This window comes from Parasteatoda tepidariorum, chromosome 11 (assembly GCF_982258835.1).
Source record: "Parasteatoda tepidariorum strain Cologne lab strain chromosome 11, Ptep-v5.0, whole genome shotgun sequence".
NCBI classification, from domain to species: Eukaryota; Metazoa; Arthropoda; class Arachnida; order Araneae; family Theridiidae; genus Parasteatoda; species Parasteatoda tepidariorum.
Genome location: NC_141765.1, coordinates 13,647,168 through 13,653,210, shown reverse-complemented (window position 1 = coordinate 13,653,210; position 6,043 = coordinate 13,647,168).

Below are 6,043 nucleotides of genomic sequence, written 5' to 3'. Positions count from 1 at the left end.
GACTGCCAAAAAAGCGAGTTATTCAAAATCTAGCAACCATGTCCCCTTTTCTAATAATAAATAACAAAATAACTAAAACAAATTTACCCTCTAAACTCCCCAGAATTACATAATAACATTATCTTATGAAATACGGCAGATTTGAGCTCAGAAATTATCTAGTTTATTTCTTTTATTGAAAACAAAATTATCCGTTTGAAAACATCCCTTATAAAAATTTAAGGTATATTTAAGGTTGATTTGAGGTATTTTTGAGGTATTAAGGTTGTTTTGAGGTATATTTGAGGTATATTTAAGGTTGCAGAGAAAACAGCAATAAAAATTATACCTCGTAAAGGTTGTAATTAAGGTGTACGAGGTTGATTTATATATACTTCAGCTTGTTTTGAGGTTGTTTAAAATTCACTTCAGATCAACCAGACTGATAAGGAGATTTTTAAGGTATACCAGGTTTATTTTCTTACACTTGTAACAAAAGAGGTATTTTTGAGGTATGAAATTTTTTACCTTATTTCAACTAACGATAAAAAGGTATTTATTGAGGTATATGAAGTCATTTTATTTATACCTAAGCTTATTTTGAGGTTGTTTTAAATTCACTTCAAATCATCCAGAGATGATTTTTAAGGTATACGAGGTTGTTTCTCTTACACTTGTAACAAAAGAGGTATTTATGAGGTATAAAAAAATCAACCTTATTTCAACTAGCGAGACTGAGGTAATTACGAGGTATAAAAAATATACCTTTTTTCTACTAACGATATTGAGGTATTTATGAGGTATAAAAAATATACCTTATTTCAACTAAAGAGAGTGAGGTATTTATTGAGGTGTTGAAGTCATTTTATTTATACCTAAGCTTGTTTTAAGGTTGCTTAAAGTCAGGGCTTTAAAGTACACTTCATATTAACTAACTCACTTCCCAGAGTTCCATGCGAGCCGGCAAATGCCGTGTGTGTTGACAATCGAAAGTCTATTCGAAATTCAGTAAGTGTGTTTGACATTTATTAATTTAGTTTTATCACTTTTAATCAAATATGCTTCAATTTTCAAACTTAAATTTTAGTATTTTTGTTTTAAAGACGCCTCCTGATCTTAAATAATTTAAGTTGGAGGATATTCTTAGAAGCTATTGGTGTAGGCTTAGCAATAAGAGAGAACAATCGAAATATTTCTTGTCGCTGTTTAGGGTAACGTTACTGATGAATCGTTACAGCAGGTTATGCACAGTATATTTTATTGTTTGTAGTTCAGTCAAATAGAACTATTCTTTTTATTTTGGTTAAATGTATATGTTTTAACGTAGCAGTATGCACGCTTATTAATTTAGAAAAATGTTCACAATTTCTCTTATAAATAAATCATTGAAAATTGAAAGATTTTTAAAATAGCAATTTTGCTTTGAAATTCTACTATAGCTGTATGCTTATCGTTTGGATATTTGTTGCAAAGTTTATATTATTGCTTATATATATACAAAGTTTATATATATACAAAGTTTATATATATATATATATATATATATATATATATATATATATATATATATATATTTACAGAGCTTATCCACAGTTCCCTGATATTACTGAGATGGCCTAGGCTGTAAATAGCACATGCGCGGCGGCGCAGAAGAAGAGACAAGCAAGCTACTGCTCAGCCTTCCCCTAGGACAGGGGTGGCGAACCTTTATACATCAACGTGCCATTTTTTCCAAAAAAATTGCTTAATGAGGTCATAGACGTGCCGTCAAATAATTTTGCCTTCGTGATTATAGGGAAAAAAATAATACTAAATATTATCAACACAAAACTCTTTAATTACATTGAAAAAAAAATATTTTGCTATGTCTCAGTTATACGTGTAATTCAACTTAAAGTAACATCAGTGTGACTTCTGTTGTTGCAGATTAGATAACAAATAACTTATATTAGGTTGTAAGATGTTAGTTTAAGCAGGACTATTTTTTTTTGTTAGTTATTTATTGTTAGCTTGTTTTTATGGCTATTAATGGCTTTTTAGCATTGATTGTTAATTTTTTTTTTTAATAATTGTTTATTATTTTGCGTGTTTTTTGTGAATTTCCATTTAATTGTTACATATGCTTCATAGTGTAATAGCATTTGAGTAATAACAATTCATAGTGTAATAACAAAGTGATCGGTGGCGTGCCCAAAATATTGTGTCGGGTGCCATAAATGGCACGCGTGCCATTGGTTCGCCATCCCTGCCCTAGGATATAGTTCTGAATTTATACCTAAGAGAAAAAGTAATCTCTCCTAATAAACTACAGAATTTATGTAATTGTTGATAACAATAGTTTGCTAGATATTTGATAATTGAAAACTAGTAACTGTACTAGCTCACTTCTTCATGTTTGATCACAAAACTGCTATTTTCACTACATGTTATTTTCTCGCATTTTACCCACGTTAATTATTTACTAAGCAGATTGTTATTACTTATTAGAATATTGGGCAGAATGAAATTAAATCCGATTTCAAGTTTATATGACAATTTGTTTCAAGGTTATGAGCTTTTTCATGCAGCTGTTTATGGTTCACTACTTCAAAAATGTGCGAATTTCGGAAATCTTAAATATTTTAGAAATAAGTCAGTATAGTATGCAATTTTAATCCTGAATTGAATAAAATCAATTGCAAATAAAAACATTTATTGTTGGAAGTAATATGCATTATTTTGAGTTTCATCCTATGGGATGTGTATTTATATTTAAACAAGTGTTTGTAACAACTAACTATTAGTTTTATTCTGCTCGGTATTATAAGTTATATAGGAGATATTATACTCAACTTATTTTAAAAGTATTATTTCAAATAATTCTCTCTTAGACATTTTCCTCACATAAAATTACTAACAACTTTAAAATAAATGCTGCTTGTAATTTGTTCTATTCGATTGAGTGTAAAAAAAGAATAAAAATTGGTACATAACTTTAAAATTTTAATTTATTAAACGATTGTAGATTCTTGATTACATTGATTAGAAATTATTAAAATAACTATTTTTTAAGAAACTCCGATGTGATTGAGAATAACATAAGTCCTTTTCAGAATCAGCGTCAAAATTTTAAAAAAAGCTGCTAGTTTCATGAAGTCTGACAAAAAGTTGAAAAATATAGACTAGGTTTATTGAGTTTAAAGATTCTTAAAAAAGAAAGGGAAGGAAATCTAATTATTAAACTTACAAGTACCATAATGTTACAGATGTATAGAAAAATAAAAAGTGTGTTAAAATTGCATAGTAAGATTGGAATTATACAGGGTGTTTATAAAGTTCCGGACCCATTTTGATGTTTAATAACTCATAAATAATAAAGATAGATTAAAATTAATAACATTAATGGTTAGATAGACTCAAAAAGTTTCATGACCCTTGTCAATGAACTTCCACGTGTGCTCCCTTCGTCGCACGGAGAATATCAAGTCGATAGTCAATTTCACGAGAGGTAGCTTTCTTTTTTACAGAAAAGACAATCTCATCAGTCGTATACTTAGACATGTTGGAAAACTTCGTATTTCCACAGCTAGAAGAGCTTCAGCCACAAGTCTTTTTGCAACAAGATAGTGCACCACCTCATTGGGGTATCATCGTTCGTAGTTCTTTGAATGACCATTTTACAGGAAGATGGATTGGGCGAGGAGGTCCAATTCCTTGGCCACCCAGATCACCTGATATAACGCCGCTGGACTTTTTTCTTTGGGAATTTATAAAGGACGATGTTTACAGGAGGATCGTGTCGAACATTGATGGCCTGAAAGCCAGAATTACAACCGCAATAGCCTCTGTGGATGCCGACATGCTTGCCGCTACCTGGCGTGAAATTGACTATCGACTTGACATTCTCCGTGCGACGAAGGGGGCACACGTGGAAGTTCATTGACAAGGTTCATGAAAGTTTTTGAGTCTATCTAACCATTTATGTTATTAATTTTAATCTATCTTTATTATTTTATGAGTTATTAAACATCAAAATGGGTCCGAGACTTTATAAACACCCTGTATATTTGAATTTCTGTAAATATTGTTAATGGTAATACTGTTTTCAGTGTATTTTATTTTGTGGCTGTGATACATGTCATGCTTTTTAGCTACGAGGATTGAATAGAAATGGCAGAAGATATTTATCTGAAAAGGAAAATTAATTTCATCCAGTTAATTTAAATGATAAAAAAAAGACTTTCTAATATTTTAAGACCTGCCACTATTATTGTAAATATGACTTTCTTACTGATTTATATATATTTTTTTCCTTTTAGGTTCCAATAATTACAAGTTTCAACATGTAGACGGAAACAGTATTTAAAATAATTTTGTTGGTTTGTAATTATTATTAATTGTTGACAACAGGAAGTTTTTAATTGAAGGTTGACATTTTTTAAAATTATGTTATTTTTTTAATTATGTTATTTTTTTAATTATGTTATTTTTTAATTATGTTATTTTTTAATTATGTTATTTTTTAATTATGTTATTTTTTAATTATGTTATTTTTTAATTATGTTATTTTTTAATTATATTTTTAATTACCAAACTCATATGACAGTATTTAGAAATCTATAAGTTTATGTCACGTATGACAGTTGCAGAATAACCTGCACGCAATATATGTAAATAAAATATATTTTTAAAATTGTGTATTTTCTATTAATTGCATTTATTATTCTTACATTGAAAAAGTATCAAGTTATCTATGACCTCCATAATGAATGAAGTATTTAAAGACTTTTATATATATTAAGGAATTGAATCAATTTTTCACAAAGTTTAAGATCTCATCTCATTGCAAAAAAAAGTTATTTAATAAAATTATGCAAAAAAAGTAATTTAATACATATTTTTATATAATGAATGCTTCTAGTAATGAAACAAACGCTTTCAAACTTTATTTTAAAAATATTGATTATTTCGTTTACCAGAAACTATTACTTTAAAGCGTGATAACATTTTTGAATACTCTATTTTTTTTCTAGTAAATAATATGTCTTTGTTAATTTCCAAAAAAAAATAATCTTTAAAAAAAGCTTACAGCATTCTTTTATAGAGAATATTGATTTGATAGAGAATATCACTAAAATAAAACAGGTTATGTTTTCTTACAATAAAAGTTAAATAGAATTAATTCTTCAAAATAGCGTTTCAATAAAACATAGTATTAAAATGTTACGTTATTTTTTTGTGATTGGTTCATTAATAAATTATTTTTATTTCTTCGCTAACACAATTCTTGTAAAACAAAAATTGAATCTGTTATATCAAAAAACCAGATCGTTTTATAAAATATAAATTATAGCGTTTAATGAAATATGAATACAGTGTATTTGTAAAGTGATCCTGATAATAAAAAGGTTATTTTCTTTTTTAATTCTCTTTTAAAAAGCATTAATGAGTTAGTTTAATTCATCATGGCTAGTCGAGGAGGAGAAAAACAATATCGAATTACACTGTTTAGGTTAATGTAATTTCGTTCTCCCACCACATTTACGCGTCAATTCGCTGACCGTAGCCAGTGATGCTTGACTTCGGTGATCTGCTGGGAATCATGTTTTAACGATGGCTGTTGCTTGGCTGACCGTTTTTTTAATAAATAGAGACATTTGATTGGTCGATCGCACCATCGTTTTCATCTTTATCGCTTAATCGTTTAGTCAGGCTTCCCTTACGAAAATTTAAGGTATATTTAAGGTTGATTTGAGGTATTTTTGAGGTATTAAGGTTGTTTTGAGGTATATTTGAGGTATATTTAAGGTTGCAGAGAAAACAGCAATAAAAATTATACCTTGTAAAGGTTGTAATTAAGGTGTACGAGGTTGATTTACATATACTTCAGCTTGTTTTGAGGTTGTTTAAAATTCACTTCAAATCATCCAGACTGATAAGGTGATTTTTGAGGTATACCAGGTTTATTTTCTTACACTTGTAACAAAAGAGGTATTTTTGAGGTATAAATTTTTTTACCTTATTTCAACCAACGAGAGTGAGGTATTTATTGAGGTATATGAAGTCATTTTATTTATACCTAAGC